General features: G+C 35.0%; 2 pseudogenes; one reads left to right on the top strand and one right to left on the bottom strand.

Moving 5' to 3' along the window:
• Positions 1-20: 20 nt before the first annotated feature.
• LOC124973851 (cell division control protein 42 homolog) lies at positions 21-584 on the bottom strand (annotated as a pseudogene).
• A 2,332-nt stretch (positions 585-2,916) lies between these two features.
• On the top strand, positions 2,917-21,485 carry LOC124973840 (STE20/SPS1-related proline-alanine-rich protein kinase-like; annotated as a pseudogene).
• Positions 21,486-25,826: the final 4,341 nt, after the last annotated feature.

Genomic DNA, 25,826 nt, shown 5'->3' with positions numbered 1-25,826 from the left:
AAAGGACTCTGGAGAGATGTTCATAGTAGCACACATCTGTGGCTCTTCTCTGGTTCTGGAGGTTCCAGGGCAGCCAACATTCATCAAACACATTCTTTAGGCCTTTCTGTGTGAATGCAGAACACTCCACATATTTGACAGTCTTGAGATCATGGGTCAACTTTTCAGCAGTTTCTGGAGTGATAGGCTTCTGTTTGTTCTTGGCAAGATTCTCAATAGTAGATGGGCCATCTCTGAAATCAGTTTGGGTCCCCACAAGCAAGAAGGAAGTCTTTGAACTTCTGAGTTATCTCAGGCACCCACTTTTCTTTCACATTTTCAAATGAGGATGGAGAGACCACTGAAAAACAAACTAGAGATACATTTGTTTATAACTTAGTGTTTGTAGTCTGTCATAATCCTCTTGCCCTGCAGTATCAGAAAGTCCAGGAGTATATGGCTCTCCACCAATCATAACTGTGACTGCATAGTTCAAAAACAGTGGGAACATATTCACATGGAAATTTGTTTCCTGTGTAGGATATCAGGAAGCATGTTTTACCAATAGCACCATCACCCACAAGAATGAACTTATTTGTTTGCATTGCAGAAAAGTTTTGTATCTACTTTAAATATTTCAAATTTAATGTTGACCTCAGCTGCTCTGCTGGTGTCCCTACATTATCTTTTGATGTTCCTGCAGATGAGGTTAGTATTTGCAAAACCAGATGCCTAATTAGGAACACTCCCATTGCTGGGGGATATCTCAGACTTTGTTCATGCTCAATCATCATGTTCTGAAATATACCAGGTGGGGTAATGCATCTTATAAATGTCAATTAAGTTCTAATCACAGATCCTTCATCAACTGATAAAAGAAAAACCTTTGTATGTACACTACTTCAAAATCTGGAACACTTTTCATATAATTTCAGGAATCAACAGGGACAATCAACAGGGACACACAGCTGGAAAAAAATAAAAAGCTTGCTGAAGTTGAAAATTGCCTTGTAAGCTTATTTTTGATTAAAGTGAAGTTCTGTTCTTTGAAATATTATTTAGCAATTAAATCTGTTTTAGTTAGGCATTGAAATACTGTGTATTGTGCATGAATGATTAAACTGGTACAGACCTGCCTTAGCTTTGGATATTATATGAAAATGTGAATTTAAGAAAGTATTGTTGCATTGATCACCACATGCAGAAGGTTTTCTTTCAGAGTAATGAGAGGATAAACTATTTCAGTTAAATCGCCCATATAATTTGAAATTTCAGAGTTAAATCACATTATTATATTAGGAGAAAGTTGATGATGACAAAGCTGAGTGCCATACCTGGAATTGAACTTTCTCAGGGCTGTACGATCTATACACAGAACACTGTGTTTCCATCTGTTCTATCATACTAATTTCCCAGGATGGTGTGTTATGCTGGCATATGCAAATAAATTTTTGGTTAATAAAAATCTGTTATCTTCAACTCCACTCCAAATTTTATTGTTTCAAAATAGATGCTTCAAATAAATAAAATGAAGGTAACAATTAAGAAGGGAAGAAAATTTATTTCCTGCTCTTGTAGCAAACTTTCACTCACAGAAACTAAATACAAAATGAAATTTATTTGATTCATTTTGCAGTTCTGGAAACCTGTAATCACCCTCTGCCTCCTTGGGAATATGGTTTTTTATAGTATTGTTTTCTAGTTGATATTCTTTACTGTTGAAAAGCTTATGTACATTTTTCTCTAATGTGTTTTCCAATAGAGAACATAATAAATTTCCTGGCAAATACTTGCATGTCTATGTCTCTTTCATGGTAAGCTGTTTACATTAAAGCTCCTGTATTAGCTAGATGAGCTCACCTCAGTAACTGTAGCTTTATTATTAACCTAGCCTGTATCACACTGTTCAAATTCAGTCAGAGAACTTTCATATAATTGTTGTTACTATAAATTCACATCAGTGAGTGAACACTGTCAATGTGTTTTAGAAATAAATAGAAGAATTCCACTAGAATGACTGCCTTAATAGAATTGCTCTGGTCTTATTTACAAAAACTGAGTCATTCTCCTCCTCATAGGAAGGATTCTGTTTGACAATTGATTGCTCTACTCATATACTCTTTTATAAAACACAAGTGGCTAGCCTTGCCTTCTGAATGAAAACTATTTTGTCTATGCTCTCTGGGATGCTCACCTTGAAAGCCAGTCTTATCTCTCTATGAAGAACAATATAAACTATAAGTACATAAAATTTGAAGATGCCCAGGAGATGGAAATATCAGTTTTTGTACATTTTCTTCAATGAATGCTGTACTGTTGATAGGGCTCTGGGTCTCACAGCCTGCGAGTGGCTCCAGCTGAGAGAGACAGTTGAACCATGGAGTGGTGGAGTCAGGCCTGGGTGGGTCTGAGCACTGGAGGCCCTGTTGCAGCATGAATGCTGCCACACAAGCACAGTGAGCCAGCACCAAGGGGAACTAAGGCTTGCTGACCTGTCACCCTGTAGCCATCAGACACAGAAAGAGTAGGGAGGCCTATTGCAGTAGCCTGCCCCACACAGCACCTGTGGGCCATCTGGGACCTCAACCTCTCACTTCTCCACTGGCATTGAGAAAACGGAAGTGAGCAGAGCTGAATGAATCCCTGACTCAAGAATTGACCAATAGCATTTCCATATTTTGGACCAATAGCATTGGTACACTTGCAAACCCTAATTAGCATAACTGTGGACCAATCACAGTAACCTAAGTGCTATATAGACCCCTTGGCACCACTTGCCGAACACACTTGGAGGAAGAATACCTACCAGGAGCTCCATTGTCAACCTGCTGGTTTTCTACCATTCATCTTCATTGAATGCTTTTTCTCGCCTGTGGATTGCAAATTCAAGAGAGAAGAAATTTGGAAGAAAAAGAGGGTGAGTTGCTGCAGTGCAGCATGTCCGAGGAGTGGGGTGCGACCAGTTTCACAGCATTTCTTTCTGACCTTCCAGAGGTCAGTATGCACTGAAGGATCCTGTACTGACTTTTTACTTTTGTTTTCTCCTTGTTAAGGGAAAATGCAAAATGTGTTTTGTCTTGTGAAAATTCCTATTTTCTCAAAACCCTGTTTGTTTATGGGTGAAGATATCTGAAATGTAGACTTTCAGAATCTGATGTAAGGAAATCTGAAGTAGTTAGATACCAATTTCAGGAAGAACAAAAAATAATGTGCAGGGGATACACACACAAAAAATAAATGTAAATGAAATAATGTGTTAAGTCTTGATTTTCATGTGCTTGTGTGCTTATATACATAAACGTACACACATTTTTAATCATATAATTAAAATTTATTCCAAATGTTTTAACTCCAGTTTTATCAGGATTTTTATGGATTTATCCCCACAAGTTAAAGTATATCATTTGTTAATTTATGCATCTTAAGGCCTGGAACTTTTTTCCTAAATCAAAACGGGTTAGTGTGATAGGGTGAATTTACCAATGTCTGAGGAGACTAAAGCACTACAGTATTTGCTTGTAACTCAGACTGATAGAGAGTTGGTCTGTGAAATATTGAAAATGTTGAATTATCTCAATATTTTAGGAACTCTCTACTGCTATTTTCATTGTGATACTAGGTTTAAACTTTGGTGTGTAAGAAAAAAGTTACATATCCACTTGAATGATCTATCTCACCTGTTCCCTGAGGGTCACAGAGCAATGAGAGGTGAATGTTTGCTGAGGTTCATTACTAGTCTCTGCACAGGCTAAACTTGGGCTTTCCAGACCCAGTCTGGGCTTAGGTCTGCATATTGAGTGACTGTTCACTTGAAGCTGTTTGCTAATAGCCCCTGTCATTTCTTCTTTGACCAATCAGTTACTCAGAAGGTGTTAATTTTTTTAAATATTTTGTGGTGTGCTATATCATTTTATTATTGCTATTGAATATAATAATTCTGTTGTGGCCAGAGTATATAACTGATATAATCTCAATGGTTTTAATTTTATTACTTCATAGCGCAGTATATGGTCATTTCAGTAAGTGTGCCAAACATTTGAAAAACTTAAAAAAAGGGAAAAAACTCTGCTATTGTTAGATATGGTGTTTTGCAAAAATAACTTGTTGGTTGGCAATTTTCTTCATAACTTTTAATTTATTCATGAAGTCTTTTGAATATTAATATTTCCAACTATAATTACAGAATATTCTATTTTTTGCTTTAATTCTGTAAAATTTTTCACTGTATTTGGAAACTATATTTAAATCTGTAAAGTGGGTATGACTGCTATTGTGTCCTTATGAATTAACACATTATTATGATGATCTATTCCTCCATAACTTTGCTAATACCCATTGTCTTGATCTATTTTGTCAAACGTTTGGGTGTGCTTTCATTTACTGAATTCATGACACATTTTTCCATTTACTTATTTAGAATTCATTTTCTCTTTATATGTGAAACACTTCACCTGCATACAGCATATATTTAATAATGTTTTAAGCCTATCTTCTCAGCTTCTGCCATTAAATTTGCCATGAATTCATTAAGCTTTAATAAAATTGTTGACATATTTATATTTGGTCTACCATCTTATTAAGTATATACTACTAAATAATCTTCCATTTTGTTTCTCTTTTTTCTTATCAAAACTTTTAAAATTTGTATTAAAATTACCTTTAATTTTCCTGTCAACTTTGTAAATATGCTTCTTTGAATTGTTCCAGTAATATTAGGAATTTAATTTTAGGGATTTAATATTTACTTTTCTAAGTTCATTCACATTTAATATTGTATCATCTCATGTAAAACATATTCTCATACATATATCCTGTCTTTTTCACATAGATGTCATATTTTTATGTCTGTTAGTGAAGAAAGAGTCATACTTAGGTGTTTATCATCAGTTATTCCAGCTGTTCTTTATTTTGAAGAAAAATTTGGACAAAAAAAATTCCAATTTCAACATTTACTGTAAAGTCATATTAATCAAAGTTTTATGGTCAGTAAAATACAGGTTAAAGGGAAAAAAAATATGAGACTGATAGTCACATGTGAACGGGTTTGGGAAATTTTGGATGGGAAATTGATGATTGCTGTTGTGACCTCTAAAGAAATAGCATACAATATAAGTGTCATACTATAAGTTGAGGAAGGTAACCTCTAAGAGACTATCCAAAGGAGAGTACAGAAATTAAATACAGGAAACATAAATGAGGAATGTCTCAAAGAGAATCCTTAGTAGGCTGAACACACATGGGAGGAAAAGTGAGCTTGACAGTATGCCAGTAGAAATTTTTCAAAGTGAAATGGAAAGGAAAATAAGGATGGGAAAAAATGAACAGAGCATTCCTGAACTATGGGAGAATTATGACAGTATAGCACATGTTCCAATGGAAAATAAGAGGAGGCAGAAGATGAAGAGAGGCAGGGGAGATAGAGAAGGAAGGCAGCAGAAGGAATATTTCAAGTAATAACAGCTTGGAATTTTGAAACATCACTGAGAGTCAACAATCAGGTTCAGGAAACTCAGAGAACATCAAGTAGAATATATAGTATAAATCTGACAACCAAAAAAACTATTTGTAGGTATATGTATTAAAACTGCTGAAACCCACTGAAAGGAGAAAAGTTTGAAATAAGTAAGAGAAAAACATGATTGCATATATAGAAAAAGGGTTAGGGATTATAAGGAACTTTGACCAAAAAGAATGAAGAGAGTGGAATACATTTTTATATTTACATTATCTTGAAAGGAGGAAAAAAACCTTCACTCACCTCAAAATGTTTTTTTTTTTTTTTTTTATAAATACACATGTTTGCTGAGGGGCAAGAGAGGGTAGAGAGACAGTGCTGTACAGAGCTGGTATAGGCTCGGGGCTCAATGCCAGAGAGAAAGATGCACAGAGTCCACCCAGTAGGGCAGGCGGGGCAGTATTCTGGGGCAGAACACTTGGTTGGTGGATGTGAGAAGACAGGGGATCTGGTCCAGGCCTGGTGGGTCCTGGGCACCCCAGAGACTTCCCAGTCTAGTCTGAGATCCTGGGCAACATTGCAGTGTCACCTGGATTCAGCACACTTTGTTCAGGGCCTTGTGGGTGAATTCAGGCAGCAAGGTGCACATCCATGTTGTAGTTCTTAGCTTCATGTGCTCCACCTGTGTCTGTATCAGCCGCTGCTGGGGCTCCTCGAAATTGGTGCTCTGGTTTTTGCTGCATAGCATGAAGCCGATTTGGCCACTGTGGTAGGTGGGGATGAAGGAGCAGGCCTAGGCCACCGTCAGGAAGAACTGCCACATCTCCTTGATGAGGTCCAGGTGCAGCTTGTGGCAGTAGCCCCTGGCAGCAGAGGATTGTAGCTCAGTGGTAGAGTGCTTACCTAGCACAGGTGAGAAACTGGGTTGGAGTCTCAGCACCACATTAAAAATAAATAAATGGTAAATTCTTAAAGAAGAGAACATTACATAGAATTATGGGATAATGTCACAACTAAGATACTGACAGACACAATATACTTGTCTTATTTTTCTCAATTTAACAGCACACATTTGTGAACATGTCTGTGGTGTACATTTAGCTTTTTGTTTCCACGAGTCTTTGTTGTGCTACTAACACAGATACCATAATTAGTGGTTTCATCACAAGAATTTCTCTTTTGCTGTCATTTTATAACTTCCATCACCTCCATCCCAGCTCCCTTTGCACTCAAACTCCAATTATCAATAATCTGTTGTTTATTTCCAGAATGTTTCATCTCAAAATGTTACATAACTGGAATTATACAGTATATAAACTTTTGAGTTTTAACTTATAAAAAATATTTTGATGAATCTGTATATATTAATGGAGTACATCTTTTTATTATACATAAAATGAAGGTATCACATTTGCCTTATTTCTTTCAAAAACACCTGATTTTCTGAGTTTTGCAATTACAAATAAAACTTATAATCATTTGTAGATAATATTGGCATTTCAATGACTAAACTGAATCTGTAGATTGATTTGGGTAGTGTAATCATTTTAAAAATGTTAATTATACCAATCCATGAACATTTGAGGTCTTTCCACCTTGAAGTGTTTTCTTTAGTCATTTCTTCAGTGTTTTGTAATTTTCATTGTAAAGGTTTTACTCATCTTCAGTTAATTCATTTTCATGAAAGATACTGGTCTGTAGTCTTTTTTGTTGTGACCTTGTCATATTTTAGTACCACATTATACTGTCTTCATAAAATGAGTTGGAAAGTGATACTTTCCTTTCAATTTTATACAGTAGTTTGAGAATTAGTGCCTTTTCCCCCCCCAAAATCTGTTCAAATTCAGCAGTGAATCTAACTGAACTTGGATTTTCTTGCTCAATCTTTCTATTCCTATTTCCATATTGTAGCTTGTTACTGATGTATTGGATTTTCTGTCCTCTTATTTCAATTTCAGTGGTTTTATGTCTCCAAAATTTGCCTACTTTTTTAAGATTTTAAAATTTATTGTTACATAGTCTTTCAAAATATTTCTTAGTGACCTTTTACATTTTATTCATGTCTGTTATAATGTCATCTTCTCCATCTTTAATTTGAGTTTTCACTTTTTATTTTGGTTATTGAGCTAACATCTTTGTTCATCTTTTCAAAGGACCAACTCTCAGTTTTACTAATCACTTGTATTGTTCATTTAGTCACTATTCATTTATACTCTGAGCCTTTCTATTTATTCCCATTAATTTGGGTGTTTGATTTGTTGTTCTTTTAGTACGAATTTTAGGTGTATCATGTGGTTATTTATGTAAAAGCACCCTACTTTTTAAATGTAATCATTTTATAAATTTTTCTTTTAGGCTACTTTTGGTATGTCTCACAGATTGATGTGTGTTTTGTTTCCATTTTCATTTAATTCAAGGAACTTTAAATCTCCCCTCTGGTTTTTTCAAAGACAATGTTCATTCAATTGTGTGCTGCCAAATTTCCATGTGTTTGTTTAATTTCTGCATTTTTCTTGCTACTGATTTCTAGTTTTATTCCATTTGGGATGAGATAAGATGTAATAAATTACTTCAATTCAAAAAAAATTGTAAAGAAGTGCTTGTGGAATATATGTGGTAGATTTTGGAAAAAGATCCACATGTTGATGAAAAGAATGTGTATTCTGCATATGGTAGATGGAATATTCTGTAGACATTTGAGAAATCAACTTGATGTGTAATATAATATAACTATTATTTATTCATTGATTTTTGTCTGGATTTCTGTTGGTGAGAGTGTGGTATTAAGGTTATTCATCATTCTTATATCAAGGCCTATATCACCCTTTATGTGTGGTAATATTTGTTTTATGAAATCAGGGCCTCCAAATTTCAGGACATTTACATGTGTAATTGTTATAGCTTCTTTTTTTTTCTTTGGTACTGGGGACTGAAATCAGGGTCACTTTACCACTTTACCACTGAGCCACATACCCAGTCCTATTTTGTATTTTGAGACAGGGTCTCATTGAGTTGCTTGGCACTTCACCATGCTGAGGCTAGCTTTGAACTTGCAATCCTCCTGTCTCAGCCTCCTGAGCTGCTGAGATTATAGGCGTGCACCATTGTGCCCAGCTTGTTATAGCTTCTTGATGTATTGCTCGCTGGATCAATATATAGTGAAATTGTTTCACAGATCTTGTTTAAAAGTCTATTTTGTTGAATATAATTATTGCTATCCTTGTTTTAGAATTCCATTTGCTTTTAATACTTTTTCCATCCTTTCACTTTCAGTCTGTCTTTGCATTTTGGATAAGTTTCTTATATGTAGCATATTGTTAAGTCTTATTTATTTTTTAAAGTATTTAGTCAGTCTGTTACTTAATCAGAGAATTTGAGGCTATTTAATTTCAGAATTATTAAAATATATGTGTTCCTGCCATTTCAGTGATTTTTCTTCTGGTTGTTTTGAATATTTTGTGTTCATTTACTCATCTTTTATTTCTCTCATAAGTTTGATGGTCTACTACATAAATATCTGATTCCTTCCTATATCTCTTTAGCATGTCTACCCCTTGACTGTGATTTATTCTTTCACATGTTCTCATGACTGCAGTTGTCTTTATTACTCTTCTTAGTGTAGAGTTCTCTTAAATATCGTCTAATAATGCTGTCCTAGTGATTATGAATTCCCTCTGCTTATGCTTATTTTGACATGTTTTTGATTATTCTTCAATTATGAATGATAACCTTGCTCTTATATTAATGTTCTTTGAGTTATTTTCTTTCAGGACTTGAAGCACATTATTTCATGCCCTTTTGGCCTTTAGAGATTTGGCGGTAAAATCTGTTTGTCTAATAGGTTTTCATTTAATGTGTCATGGCTCACCCTCTTTTGCAAATTTGATATTCTTTTCTTCTGCATTTTTGGCAGTTTACCTATAACATGTCATTAAGATGTTAATCTCTGATTATTTCTATATTGTGGCTCTAAATATCCCTCAAACATGGATGTCCATGTCTTTCCTAATATTTGAGAAATTTGTGACTCTTATTTCAACTTATATTGTTTCTATGCATTCAACTTAGCTTTTCACCTTCTGGTATGCCAATTATATGAATGTTTGATATTTTAATGGTGTTTTGGAGGGGAGATTTCTTTTATTTCAGTCTGAATATAATATGTTGGCAAAATTATCTTTGAATTCAGATATTCTCTGTTCCTTTTGATCTAGTCTAGTATTTTGGTATTCAGCTGAGTTTTTATCTGACAACATTATTTCCCCAATTTTTCCCCAAAATTTTCTATTTGATTTCTCATTTATATCCTGTATCTTTTTCCTTAATTCTCTGAATTATTTGTATTCTCTCAGATTTCACTGAGTTTTTTTTAAATCATCCTTTGAATTCTTTGGCATTTCATCCACATTGGTATTTTTGGAATGATAGTATGGAACTATATATTTCAGAAGATGACACATTATCTTGTTTTTCTGTATTGCTTGTATTGTTATGGTTAGATTGCTCATCTGCTAGGATGGCTATTTCTTAAATTTCATGTGGTACCTTCACAGTATGCAACTTTCTTTTGTCAGTGTGACTTAGGTTTGTTGTATAAGTGAGTTTATTTCAAACTGGACTCCACAGTGTAATCTTCTACATCCTTGTTTGCTTTATGTATTTACATACAGAGTGTACTGCATCATGGTCAGAGAGACCACTGTCTCTTAAGACATGTAAATATGGAGTAACTAATATTCAGGCAGATGTAGTATAAGCAGCAGAGGATGTGATAGAACATAGAGAGAAAAACAGAAAAGAAAAAAAATCAAGAATTCCTCTTAGACAAAGGGCTCAGAGTATTTCTCAATAAGTTTTCTAAGGCTTATGCTTATTTTGGGGGGTTTGTAGAGTCTAAAGTATATTCGAATCATAAACATTTCTTTGTGTATGTTATTTAATATTAGAATTATAATTATCTCTTTAAATCATTATTCAAATAAAGTAGAATGGTATTTTGGTTATGGGCAGTTCTTGTGAAATTTCTATGAATTTTCTCATTATACTGAATGATAGTATTTCCAATTATGTTCTTATCAATTTTTATAAATTTCAGCTTTTCGAGAAAATTTGAGATTTGGTACATAGCTAATTTTATTTTTAGAGTTCAATAGGAACACACTTGTAAATTTATAACAGTATAAAATATACAATGTAATGTTATAATGAATACATTATATTTTTCATATATTAGTATTTATTTAAATTTCACATATATACATTTGTAATATAACATTCACTATATTTTATGCATGGCATAATCATACATGCAATGTTATATTTATGTATTTTGTAAAATTTACATAAGTTGATACAGGATTCATATATACACACATATACCTATTCCACCATAATACTTTATTCAAATGTGTTAGTGTTGGCTTTTTTTGGGTGCCAGCCCTTTTTTATATTTTCTATAGAGACAGGATCACATGCCCATCCTAGTGTTGGCTATTATCCTAATGAAGTCACTCTTCTTTCTTTCTTCTTTTTACTTTGTCACATATTACATCTTCAGAAAAAATGTATACAGAATTTAGCAGACAGGTATGTTCAAATAGAACTATAACCTCCTCAGCACAAAACTCTATGATAGCTTACCTATATTTAACTTAATGAATGAAATAAAACTAACTACATGCTGGAGACACCTGTGTGAAACAATAAATATGAGAAATATCTATCTTTTTTGGCTTCTATTGCATTAGTTACTTTGCCTTAAGACATACACCTTTAGTTAAGTTTTCCTTTTTGGCTACTAGGTTTTTTAATCTGAAATATATATTATAAAGACATACTTTTCTGTGTGATAAAAACCATATGATGTTTTAAAACTGTTAGGATCTTAATTTATACGTTTCTCTTTCTTATTGCATGATCTTAGTATCTTTTTTTAAGAAAACATTCTTATTTCTTTTTAATAACATGTATTAATTATAAATATTCATGGGGTTCAGTGTGATATTTCCATACATGCATAGAGTGTGACCTAATAAAAGCCAAATTTCCCTCCCTTTGTCCCCTGCCTTTCAATTCTCTAGTAATCACTATTTACTTTCAGGTCGACATTATTTTTTTTTTTAATGGGCCAAAGGGTATATATATTCATTAGTTTTTTTTTTCTTCATCTTTAAATTTTTTTTCAAAGCATACCATTTGTGTTATCATAAATTTACATAGGGCAATGATGTTTGATTCATTATTTTTTCCCTTTGTCCCCAACCCTCCCACCCCTCTTTTCCCTCTATACAGTCCTTCTTTCCTCCATTCTTACCACCCTCCTTATCCCTAACCCTAAACCTAACCCTAACCCTAACACTAAACCCTCCCACCCCCCATTATGTGTCCCCAACTGCTTATCAGTGAGATCATTCATCCTTTAGTTTGTTTTTGTTTTTTTTTTCAATTTTTTTATTTTTTATTTTTTTTTTGTAAACAAATGGGATACATGTTGTTTCTCTGCCTGTACATGGCGTAAAGGTATAACATTTGTGTAATCATAAATTTACATAGGGTAATGTTGTTTGATTCATTCTGCCATTTTTTCCCTTCTCCCCCACCCCTCACACCCCTCCACTCCCTCTATACACTCCTTCCTTCCTCCATTCCTGCCCCCCTCCCTAAACCCAACTCCAACCCCAACACTAACCCCTCCCACCCCCCATATCACTTAGCATGATATTCTCCAGTTTCATCCATTTGCCTGCAAATGCCATAATTTTATCATTCTTTATGGCTCAGTAATATTCCATTGTATATATATACCACAGTTTTTCTTTATCCATTCATCAGTTGAAGGACATCTAGGTTGGTTCCACAATCTGGCTATTGTGAACTGAGCAGCTATGAACATTGATGTGGCTGTATCTCTGTAATATGCTGATTTTAAGTCCTTTGGGTATAGGCCAAGGAGTGGGATAGCTGGGTCAAATTGTGGTTCCATTCCAAGTTTTCTAAGGAGTCTCCACACTGCTTTCCAGAGTGGCTGCACTAATTTGCAGCCTCACCAGCAATGTATGAGTGTACCTTTCTCCCCACATCCTCGCCAACACCTGTTGTTGCTTGTATTCTTGATAATCACCATTCTAATTGGGGTGAGATGGAATCTTAGGGTGGTTTTGATTTGCAATTCTCTTATGACTAGAGATGTTGAACATTTTTCCATATGTTTGCTGATTGCTTGTAGATCTTCTTCTGTGAAGTGTCTATTCATTTCCTTAGCCCATTTGTCGATTGGATTATTTGCATTCTTGATGTAGAGTTTTTGAGTTCTTTATAGATTCTGGAGATTAGTGCATATCTGAAGTATGATTGGCAAAGATTTTCTCCCACTCTGTAGGCTCTTTCTTCGCATTGCTGATAGTTTCCTTTGCTGAGAGAAAGCTATTTATTTTGAATCTATCCCAGTTATTAATTCTTGCTTTTATTTCTTGTGCTATTGGAGTCCTATTGAGAAAGTCTGGTCCTAAGCCAACATGTTGAAGCTCTGGACCTACTTTTTCTTCTACAAGATGCAAGGTCTCTGGTCTGATTCTGAGGTCCTTAATCCATTTTGAGTTGAGTTTCGTGCATGGTGAGAGATATGGGTTTAGTTTCATTCTGTTGCATATGGATTTCCAATTCTCCCAGCACCATTTGTTGAAGAGTCTATCTTTTCTCCATTGCATATTTTTGGCACCTTTGTCTAGTATGAGAAAATTGTATTTATTTGGGTTTGTGTCCGTGTCCTCTATTCTGTACCATTGATCCACCTTTCTATTTTGGTACCAATACCATGCCAGTTTTGTTACTATTGCTTTGTAGTAGAGTTGAAGATCTGGTATTGCGATACCCCCTGCTTCACTCTTTCTGCCAAGGATTGCTTTAGCTATTCTGGGTTTTTTATTCTTCCAGATGAATTGCATAGTTGCTTGCTCTATTTCTGTAAGTTACATCATTGGGATTTTAATTGGAATTGCATTGAATCTGTATAGCACTTTTGGTAGTATGGCCATTTTGACAATATTAATTCTTCCTATCCAAGAACATGGGAGATCTTTCCATCTTCTAAGGTTTTCTTGAATTTCTTTCTTTAGTGTTCTGTAGTTCTCATTGTAGAGGTCTTTCACCTCTTTTGTGAGATTGATTCCCAAGTATTTTATTTTTTTCGATGCTATTGTGAATGGGGTAGTTTTCCTAATTTCTCTTTCTGAAGATTCATCGCTTATGTATAAAAATGCCTTAGATTTATGTGCATTGATCTTATATCCCACTACTTTACTGAATTCACTTATGAGATCTGAAAGTTTTCTGGTGGAATTTCCTGGTTCCTCTTAAGTATACAATCATATCATCAGCAAATAGGGATAGTTTGAGTTCTTCTTTTCCTATTCGTATTCCTTTAATTTCTTTGGTCTAATTGCTCTGGCTCAAAAAACTAAAGGATGCCAAGTGGTTTTCAAGATGGCATCCTTTAGTTTTTTGAGATTGGCTCATCTCACTTACCATGATATTCTCCAGTTTTTTCCATTTGCCTGCAGATGCCATAATTTTATCATGCTTCATTGCGGAGTAATATTCCATTGTATAAATATGCCACAGTTTCTTTAACCATTCATCAACTGAAGGGCATCTAGGTTGTTTCCACAATCTGGCTATGGTGAATTGAGCAGCAATGAACATTGATGTGGCTGTATCTCTGTAGCATACTGATTTTAAGTCCTTTGGGTATATGCCAAGGAGTGGGATAGCTGGATCAAATGGTGGTTTCATTCCAAGCTTTCTGAGGAATCTCCATATTGCTTTTCAGAGTGGCTGCACTAATTTGCAACCCCACCAGCATTGTAGGAGTGTACCTTTTTCCCCACATCCTTGCCAACACCTATTGTTACTTGTGTTCTTGATAATCACCATCCTAATTGGGGTGAGATGAAATCTTAGGGTAGTTTTGATTTGCATTTCCCTTATTACTAGAGATGTTGAACATTTTTTCATATATCTGTTGATTGCATCTACATCTTCTTCTGTGAAGTGTCTTTATTTCCTTAGCCCATTGTGATGGATTATTTGTATTCTTTGTGTAGAGTTTTTTGATTTCTTTATAGACTCTGGAAATTAGCGCTGTATCTGAAGTATGAGTGGAAAAGATATTCTCCCACTCTGTAGGCTCTCTCTTCACATTACTGAGAATTTCTTTTGCTCAGAGAAAACTTTTTAGTTTGAATCTATCCCAGTTGTTGATTCTTGCTGTTATTTCTTGTGCTATGGGAGTTCTGTTGAGGAAGTCTGATCCTAAGCCAACAAGTTGAAGGTTTGGACCTACATTTTCTTCTATAAGATGCAAGGTCTCTGGTCTGATTCTGAGGTCCTTGATCCATTTTGAGTTGAGTTTTGAATAGGGTGAGAGATAGGGGTTTAATTTCATTCCATTGCACATAGTTTTCCAAGCACCATTTGTTGAAGAGGCTATATTTTCTCCATTGCATATTTTTGGACATTTTGTCTAGTATGAGAAAATTGTATTTATATGGGTTTGTGTACATGTCCTCTATTCTGTACCATTGACCTACCTGTCTATTTTGGTACCAGTACCATGATGTTTTTGTTACTATTGCTTTGTAGTAGAGTTGAAGATCTGGTATTGTGATACTCCCTGCTTTGCACTTTCTACTGAGGATTGCTTTAGGTATTCTGGTTTTATCACTCTTCCAGATGAATTTCATAATTGCTTGCTCTATTTCTGCAAGGTACATCATTGGGATTTTAATTGAAATTCCATTTAATCTCTACAGCACTTTAGGTAGTATGGCCATTTTGACAATATTAATTATACCTATCCAAGAACATGGGAGATCATTTCATCTTCTAAGGTTTTCTTTAATTTCTTTCTTTAGTGTTCCGTAGTTCTCACCTCTTTTGTGAGATTGATTCCCAAATGTTTTATTTTTTTTGATGCTATTATGCATGGGGTAGTTTTCCTAATTCCTCTTTCTGAAGATTCATCACTTATGTATAAAAATGCATTGGATTTATGAGCACTGATCTTGTAACCTGCTATTTTACTGAATTCACCTATGAGTTCTAAAAGTTTTCTGGTGGAATTTCCAGGTTCCTCTAAATATATAATAATGTCATAAGTGAACAGGGATAGTTTGAGTTCTCCTTTTCCAATTCATATCCCTTTAATTTCTTTGGTTTGTCTAATTACTCTGGCTAGAGTCTCAAGGACGATGTTGAATAGAAGGGGTGAAAGATGGCATCCCTGCCTTGATCCAGTTTTTAGGGAGAATGCTTTCAGTTTTTCACAATTTAGAATGATACTGGCCATGGGCTTAGCATAGATGGCCTTTATAATGTTAAGGAATGTTCCCACTACGCCAATTTTTTCTAGTGTTTTGAGCATGAAGGGGTGCTGTATTTTATTGAATGCTTTTTCTGCATCTATTGAAATAATCATGTGATTCTTAACTATAAGACTGTTGATATGGTGAATGACATTTATTGATTTCTGGATGTTGAACCAACTTTGCATCCCTGGGATAAAACCCACTTGATCATGGTGCACTATCTTTTTAATATATTTTTGTATGCAATTTGCTAAACTTTTGTTGAGAATTTTTGCGTCGAAGTTCATTAAGGATATTGGTCTGAAATTTTCTTTCCTCAATGTGTCTCTGTCTAGGTCAGGTATTAGGGTGATATTGGCTTCACAGAACGAGTTTGGAGGGTACACTCCTCTTCTATTTCATGGAAGAGTTTGAGGAGTATTGGAATGAGCTCTTCTTTAAAGGTTTTGTAGAACTCGGCTGAGAACCCATCTGGTCCCAGACTTTTCTTTGTTGGTAGGCTTTTGATGACCTCTTCTATTTCATTGCTTGAAATTGATTTATTTAAGTTGTGTATGTCCTCCTCATTCAGTTTAGGTAATTCATATGTCTCTAGAAACTTGTTGATGTCTTCGAGGTTTTCTGTTTTTTTGGAGTATAGATTTTCAAAATAGCTTCTAATTATGTTTTGTATTTCACTTGTGTCTGTTGTGATATTTCCTTGTTCATTCCGTATTTTAGTAATTTGAGTTTTCTCCCTCTGTCTCTTTGTTAGTGTGGCTAAGTGTTTATCAATTTTGTTTATTTTTTCAAAGAACCAACTGTTTATTTAGTTATTTTTTCCAATTGTTTCTTTTATTTCCATTTCGTTGATTTCGGCTCTGATTTTAACTATTTCCTGTCTTCTATTACTTTAGGTGTTGGTCTGCTCTTCTTTTCTAGGGCTTTGAGCTGTAGTGTTAAGTCATTTATTTGTTGATTTCTACTTCATTTGTTGAATACACCCCATAAAATAAATCTTCCTCTAAGTACTGCTTTCATAGTGTCCCAGAGATTTTGATATGATGTGTCTTTGTTCTCGTTTACTTCTAAGAATTTCTTTATTTCCCTCCTGATGTCTTCTGTTATCCATTCATCATATAATAGCGTATTATTTAATCTCCAGGTATTGGAGAAGTTTCTGTTTTTTATTCTGTCATTTATTTCTAATTCCAATCCATTATGATTTGATAGAGTACAAGGTAGTATCTCTATCTTCTTGTATTTGCTAACAGTAGCTTTGTGGCATAAAATATGGTCTATTTTAGAGAAGGATCCATGTGATACTGAGAAGAAAGTGTATTCATTCTCTGTTGGAAGGTATAGTCTATATATGTCAGTTAAGCCTAAATTGTTGATTGTGTTATTGAGATCTATGGTTTCTTTATTCAATTTTTGTTTGGAAGATCTATCCAGTGGTGAGAGAGGTGTGTTAAAATTGCCTAGTTTTATTGTGTTGTGGTCTATTTGATTTCTGGAATTGAGAAGGTTTTGTTTGACGTACATGGATGAGCCAATGTTCTGGGCATATATATTTATGATTGTTATGCTGATATATGCTTCCCTTAAGCAGCATGTAATGTCCTTCTTTATCCCTTCTGACTAGTTTTGGCTTGAAGTCCACATTATCTGAAATGAGGATGGATACACCAGCTTTTTTGCTGTGTCCCTGTGCATGGTATGTTTTTTCCCATCCTTTCATCTTTAGTCTATGGGTATCTCTTTCTATGAGATGAGAATCTTGCAGGCAGCATATTGTTGGATTTTTCTCTTTAATCCAAACTGCCAGTCTATGTCTTTGATTGATGAGTTCAGGCCACTAACATTCAGTGTTATTATTGTGATATGATTTGTATTCCCAGTCATTTGACTCATTTTTGTTTTTTGACATGATTTGGTTTCTCCTTTATTTGGCTATTCCTTTAGGCTAGTTCCTCCCGTTGCTGATTTGCATCGCTGTTTTTCATCTCTTCCTCATTGAATATTTTGCTGAGAATGTTCTGTAATGCTGGCTTTCTTTTTGTAAATTCCTTTAGCTTTTGTTTATCATGGAAGGATCTTATTTCATCATCAAATGTGAAAGTAAGTTTTGCTGGGTATAAGATTCTTGGTTGGCATCCGTTTTCTTTCAGGGCTTGGTAAATGTTGTTCTTGGCCCTTCTAGCTTTTAGGGTTTGGATTGAAAAATCTGCTGATATTCTTACTGGTTTCCCCCTGAATGTAATTTGATTCTTTTCTCTCGTGGCCTTTAAAATTCTGTCGTTATTTTGTATGTTAGGTATTTTCATAATAATGGGCTTTGGTGTGGATCTGTTGTAATTTTGTGTATTTGGAGTCCTATAAGCCTCTTTTACTTGGTTTTCCATTTCTCTCTTCAAATTTGGGAAATTTTCTGATATTATTTCATTGAATAGATTGTTCATTCCTTTGGTTTGTTTGTCTAAGCCTTCCGCAATCCCAATAATTCTTAAATTTGGCCTTTTCATGATATCCCATAATTCTTGTAGATTCTGTTCATGATTTCTTACCATCTTCTCGGTTTGACCAACTTTATTTTCAAGATTAAATATTTTGTCTTCAATGTCTGAGGTTCTGTCTTCCAGGTGTTCTATCCTATTGGTTATGCTTTCTATGGAGTTTTTATCTTGGTTTATTGTTTCCTTCATTTCAAGGATTTCTGTTTGTTTGTTTTTTTCAGTATCTCTAATTCTTTATTGAAATGATCTTTTGCTTCCCGTATGTGCTCTTTTAACTGTTGATTGGTGCAATCATTTAATGCCTGCATTTGATCTTTCATCTCCTCCTTCAATGCCTGCATTTGCTCTTTCATCTCCTCAATTGCTTCACAGATTGTTTTAATTATGCACATTCTGAACTCCCTTTCTGACATTTCTTCTGCTGTGCTGTCATTGGGTTTTATTGATATAGTATCTAGGTTTGTTTGGGACATTTTCTTCCCTTGTTTTCTCATATTAATCAGATGTCAGTGGAACCCTGAGATATTGCAGATTTCCTCTATTGGCTTATAGTGTCCCTGTAGATTTCCAGTGTATCACCTCCCAGCCTTCAGTAGCCTGAAGTCTTGGAGGAACTTGATAACTCTCTCACTCGGTGGACTGCTCCAAGAAGCTGGCCATGTGGGAGGAACCCACCAACGGAGGGAGCAGGGCTACCTGGGGAAGACTCTAACTGCCCTGCCCTGCTCTGATAAGCTGCCTCTATTCGTGCCTGCCACCCAGGCTGACCTTCACCCAGTGGGGGAATTTCACCCCGTGGCTCTATTTTATTCTGAGTCTCTCGATGCCTCCCCTTCTTGAGTCCTGGGGTCTGGAGCGCCTGGAGATGCAGTCACCCTGTTGTCTGCCATCTTGGATTGCCCTGCGGAAAGAGCCTGCAGCCAGAGGGGGCAGTGCTGAGTGGAGAAGTCTCTGGCTGCCCTGCCCTGATCCCAGATGCTGCTTGCAGATCGAAGCTCTCCGTTGTTTTGGGGACTTGTGACTGGCTCTGTGTAGAAAGGTTCTCACTGGGCGGTCTGCTCTGAGAAGCTAGCCTTGAAAGGTGCCTCTTGCCGCAGGGGGCCGGGCTGCTTGGGGAAGTCCCTGGCTGCCCTGTCCTGGTCCCTGAAGCCACTTGCGGACCAGAGCATGTCGCACTGTCTCTGGGACTTGGAGCTGGTTCTGATCAGAAAGGCCTGATCTTAGTATCTTTGAAATTGTATTTCTTTCCTGCTTTTGGTTTTATTTTGTTTTGTTTTAATGCAAGCTATTTCCAGCAAATATTTTAGAGTAGTAATACAAAGTTTCTTGGAATGCAAGTGGAGCAGCAGTATGTTTAATTAGTGAACATTACTAAGGTGATTATTTTTTCTTCTGATGGAATAACAGCAGTGCTCAACATTTGTAGCTCCTTTTTCTTGAATTGATTATTTCCTCTACAAAGAAAACTTCCAATATCTTAACTTTTGCACTGAAACCTAATAACAATCCTTCTTGGAACTGAGAATGGCCTGTTTTCTCACTCTTTAGCTGAAGGAATTTTATTGCACGTGTTAAGTAGAATGATCAATAATTCCTTAGCACAAGGAGTGGGGAGGGTGCTCACCAGTGGAGAGGTGTTGGTGGTGAGGCAAGGAAGATTCAAGTGGAAGATTGTCCTCTGGCTGGTGCATCCTGGAAGCTGCAAGAGGGGCACTTGCCCCTGCCCCAGCTGCCCAGACCTTGAACTGGCACAACTGCAGGAATACATATGAGTTGCAAGAGTTTATCTGCAGTGGAGCTACTGCTGTGGTTCAGGCTGCCCTATGCAAGCCCAGTCAAGAACATGTAGCAATTAAGTAGATCAACCTGGAAAAATTCCAGACCAGAATGTATGAACTATTAAAACAAATTCATGTCATCATTCAGTGCAGCCATCCCAGTGACCTATTACACCTCTTTTGTGATTAAAGTTGAACTTGGCCTGGTCATGAAATTGCTAAGTGGAGGCTCAGAGTTAGACATCATCAAATACATTGTCAACCAAAGAAAGCAGAAGAAAGAAGTGGAAGAGGCAGAAACAGCAACAATTCTTAAAGAGGCTTTGGGAGACTTAGCTATCTACACAGAAATGGTCAGATTCATAGAGATTTGAAAGCTGGTAATATTCTTCTGGTTGAGAATGGTTTTGTACAAATTGCATATTTGGCGGTAAGTGCATTCTTAGCAAAAAGGGGTGATTTTACAAGGAATAGAGTATGAACAGCATTGTTTGCATCCCATGTTGGGTGGCATTCAAAGTTGTGGAACAGATGAGAGCCCATGACTGCAAGGCTGACATGTGAAGTTTCGGATTATTGTCCATTGAAATAGCAACAGGAACAGCACAACTTACCACAAATACCTTCCTATGCACATCTTAATATAGACTTTGAAAAATGATCCACCCACTTAAGAAACCTAAGTAGAAGACAAAGAAATGAAGAAAAAATATGGCATGTCTGTTAGAAAATTACTTTCCTGTGTTTTCAAAAATATCCTAACAAAAGGCTCACAGCAGCAGAACTTTCAAATTCAACTACTTCCAGAAAGCCAGGAAAAGAGAATACCTGATTGAGAAGCTGCTTACCAGAATGCCAGATAACCCAAAGAGCTAAGAGTTCCAGGGTCAAATAATCACCTCCATAAAACCAAAGAAAGGGACTGGGAGTACAGTGATGAGAAAATGGATGAGAAAAGTGAAGAGGGGAAAGCAGCTGCTCCTCAGGAAAAGTTACAAAGAGTAAAGAAGAAAATCTAGAGCTCTCAGTGAACACCACCAGCAGCCCAGAGCAAATACAGTCCTCCTCTGTGCATGATTCTCAGGGCCAACCCAATGTGGGTAAAGCTACAGAGAAGCTTCTTGCATCACAAACCTCATCTTAAGATTGAGAAACTTCAGCAAGGAACTTAATGATATAGAATTTAAGTTTACTCCAGGAAGAGATACAGCAGATGGTGTATCTTGGGAGCTCTTCACTACTGACCTGGTTTATGGTCATGATGAAGTTATAGTGGCTGCTAAGTTACAGAAGATTGTAAATTATCCCAAAGCTTTAAAAAATATTGATACTTAAGTTGGGTTTTGGCTGTTATGGGTCAGAGATTCCTGATGAAGTGAAGCTGATTGGGTCTGCTCAACTGCGTGTGAGCTGATATATGGCCCTTGCTATTACTCTGATCTGTTGTGCCCCCCTCCATACCCACTCCCTGTTCATTTCCTCACACCACCCATTCCCAGTCCCAGCAGAATCAGAAGATTAAAGAGACTGACTTCAATGAAATGGAATAAAAATATATTTTTTAAAAAATTTAACACTCTGAGTTCTGTTTTATTGTCTAGCAATTCACTATATGAAAATGAGCAAATGTTACAGCTGCTGATTTTTCCAAGAGCTCTTTAATGTGCTTAGCATTCAGTTTAGATAGCTCATAAATGAAAAGCATCTGAAATATACTCATGTGGTCCTATTTACTGGAAGCAAAATGAATTTTCTATCAGAAGCCTATTTCTCCTTTCATTTTTGTTATTTCTGTTATAATACTTGAATTGTTCATCTAACAATACTGTTTCTTTTATGCTGTACTTAGAAATTAATATTCTTATAAAGAGATTTACTAGCCAAATTCTTGTTTTTAAACTGACTGAATTTTATTTTTTATATATTTGTGCCTTACACATATTAGCTATAAGAAAAAAAAGTTTTGATTATATGCTTCTTGCAGTTGATCTCTTGTTACTTAAACAAAAATTTCAGGTCTATACTTGTAATTGTAAATTTTAATTTTTGAAATGACTGAATTATGAACTAGGATGCTTTTTTTTTGCCTAAAAAGCAATCCACAATCTTATTGTCTCTTGGAAAAGGAAGGTGCCTTGTAAACTTTCACATGAAGAATGTGCTTGAGGCTGATATCCTTGGGAGCAGTTTCAGATCTAAAATTTCCTCTATATAAGGTGGCATATGGAAGGACTGTTTCATTGGAACATTTAGAATGCTATGAAAATGTTGCCATTATGTTAGGTTGCTAACTATATACCCATCTCTGATTTGGATCTCTTTAAGAGATAGGATTTGTTATTCTAAAAGTGATAAACTTGAAAATCCCAGAGTCTGTTTACTTGAAATTCTGAAAAATCATAGATGGAGTGGAAATAATAAGAAAGGGTTTTGTGCAATGACTAATAGGTAAATTTCTGTAAAGTTTCAAGAATAAATACTTTTAACCCAAGTAGCCTTGTGCTGAACTATATATTCTGGAACTAGTACACCTAAGGATTTTCACAGTTGGCATCTAAATTTTCAGGGAGGTGAGCTCCTAGGATGTCACTATGGTTCTTTCCTAGCTAACCCTAGATAACAGCCAGTCTTTAATATACTTCAAAAAGGAAATGTATATTAGCAATGAAGAAAAGTTTTTTTACAATTGCCTTGTCATAATTATTAAGGTGTACTGGAGCCATTTTCCATTCCATTTTATTGTTTACATGATGCTTACTCAAATATGACTGAAAAGATAAAAGAAAAATGAAATTGTATCGTACAACAAAAAATCATTGGTGAGATATCATAGAAGCATAATCTGAAATAGGACAGATGTTTTGTACTTACTGAGAGATGTTTGTTCTCTTAGGGAGAAACGTGTACTGGAGCAAAAAAAGGCAAATAAGGAAGAAGGATATATGTGATTCTGATAAATTATCTGATCTGTGGAAGAGCAATGTGTGATCTGGAACATCTTATTATATGATGATCCTGTACTTCTTTTAATTTTTACCAGTGATTTATTGCCACATGTCTTCATAGAGCTGGTGGTATGAATACGATTCTCATTCATTTCTGGGTAAGCAAAGAGAAATTTTCCAGACCTAGTAATAGATGTAAGCTGCTACTCATTGTCACTGTAGGAGTAAAGCACTCATTAGAAAACCGATCTTGCTGGGTGAAGTAATGTTAATGGTCTTGATGTTTATGTCTACCTCAAATTCACGTGTTGAGATCCTAACCAACAGGGTATTGATGTTAGAAGGGGGGGCAGAAGTGATTATGTCAACTATAGGATTTGTGTCCTCCCAAAACAGGCTTACAACTACACACTTGGAACCCTTCCACCATGTAGGACCCAGTGAGAAGGCCCTGGAAACCAGGAAACTTGTCCTCACCAAAGTCTTGACATTCTGCTACCCAGATCTTGGTCTACCCAGTCTCAGAAAATGTAAGAAACTGAATTTCTACTGTTCATAAATGATTTAGAATATGGTATTTTGTTGTAGCAACCCAAATTTTCTAAGAGCAGTATCCAAATGCCAATATTCTAGTGTTCAAATTCTGTTTCAACAGCTCCACAGAGTAAACTGGGTAAATAATGTTCTAAGATTTTAATTATGTGATAGATATTTTTAAAACAATAGTCTTAGTTTTGGGACTAACGGCATCTACACTTTTAAAAGAATCTACTCGTTTAAGTTCTTGACTCTTTAAGTGTCTATGATGTGATTTATTTTGTATGTAAAATTTCCCCTCTTGCTGGCTTGTGGTCTAATTTTTTTTGCCTTAATAAGTCTTTATGAATTTTTTTTTCATTTCCAGATGTAAAAGTGTTGTTGCTCTAATTTTCTTTATTATTTTATGTTTTAATAACTTACACTCTTTTTGTCCATTTAATATTCAGAATTGATTCAGGAGGGATAGATTATAAACATGATTTGATTTTTTATTGTTTATTCTGTTTAGCTATACATGATAGCAGAATGCATTTTGCTTTCTTGTACACAAGTGGAGTAGAATTTTTCATTTCTCTGACAGAATATTCGTATTTGAGAAGAGTATCCTAGGGAACATGGAATAACAATAATAAAAGTCAAGATAATGCAGTATTAATAATTAAAATATACTGAATGTTAAACACCATTTAACAATTTTGCAAAGGTCAGTTTATTAAATGCTGACAGCATTCCTCAAGTAATAGTTGTGCTTACTCTGAGATATCCATTATTATTATTACTATTCAGTTGAATGTTCTGTAAAGTGGAGATAATAGTAGCAAGAAAGTAAGTTCTTGTGGATATGAAATACACAATTACACTCTGAAATTTTACTCAATAAAATTTATGTGAATTTATAAATTAAACTAAATATAATACATAAAAAGATATAGAATAGTGCTTGCATCATTTGCATTTGTGGCAGGTATAAAATTATTACCCTTTCAAAGATGTTCCCATCCTACTCCCCAAAATTAGAGAAGATTCAGTGTTATATGATCAGAGGAAATTAAGGCTGTAGGGAGGATTAAGTTTTCAATGAGATGATAAATAGATCACCCTAGAACAGCCAGGTTAACTCAGTGTAATTGCAAGGGATTTTCAAACTTGAAAGATTTTAGAAGATACAAGAGAAAACATGATAGAAGGCAAAGTTGGAATCATGCAAAGTGAAGCCTCATTCTGGTTGTCCTAGGTTAAAGGATCCTCAGACGCCACAGGCCAAGAAAGCCACTAACTCCTAGAAGATAGAAATAGCAAAGCTTGAGATTCTTTCTTCAGTCTCTAGGCCTTATTTTAATCTAGTAAACAAGTAATAATTTTTTCAACAGCAATCAGAAACACTTGAATTCTCAACAAGCATTATTCTCATAAACCCCATAAATTTAAAGATGAATAAAATGGGCAAAAGAGGAATAATAGACATTTTGAAGAGCAAAGTGTAAACTTTAGAATTAGAATATAAATGCAGAATGTCTAAATTAATGAATATCCTTAGTTGTAATCACAGTGCTGAAGTTTTTAATGCCTGTAATACTACCAGAAAAAATTAAAGAGAAAACACAACTCAACTTCCTGTATATAGCATTTATTAAATTTTAATTTTTATAGTTGAATAAATCATTCAAAACTCACACATTTCTAATTATCAGAGGTCAAAAGATATGTAGGTTAACTTCTAAATTCTCATTAGATTTTATAAAACCAATTTATGATAAATTATAACATATATAGTATATTTTTATACATTTTATGGTACTCAATAAAATTTTTTTATCATTTTCTATAAATAAGAATTTTTGCAAAGAAAAAAAAGAACTTTTGCATTTTAATTCCTGAGTAGAGTAACATTATGTCACATATAACTACAACAGAATCAAGTTATACATTCAAATAACCACTTTTTAGTGAGATTTATATAAATACAAGTAGGTTTAGATTTCTAAATTCATACTATAATTCACTGTGCCCAGCATATACCAAATTTAGACTATTTTAGGAATTTATTTTTTTGTAATGTGGGGAAGACAAAATTTAAAGTTTCTATTTACATAACACTGATTCACTGCAATATAGTCAAGGATAACAAAACTTTATATACATAACAAATACAGTATTTCAGAGAAAATAATTTTTTAAAATAGTATCCTTCACAGGTATATGATAAATATTTGTTGAATAAAAGTTAAAGTAATACTGTATTTCAAATTCCACATACATAAAATAGTATG

Source organism: Sciurus carolinensis, unplaced genomic scaffold, assembly GCF_902686445.1.
Source record: "Sciurus carolinensis unplaced genomic scaffold, mSciCar1.2, whole genome shotgun sequence".
NCBI classification, from domain to species: Eukaryota; Metazoa; Chordata; class Mammalia; order Rodentia; family Sciuridae; genus Sciurus; species Sciurus carolinensis.
The sequence above is the reverse complement of the archived record's forward strand: the minus strand, read 5'-3'. Positions and strand labels throughout refer to the sequence as shown.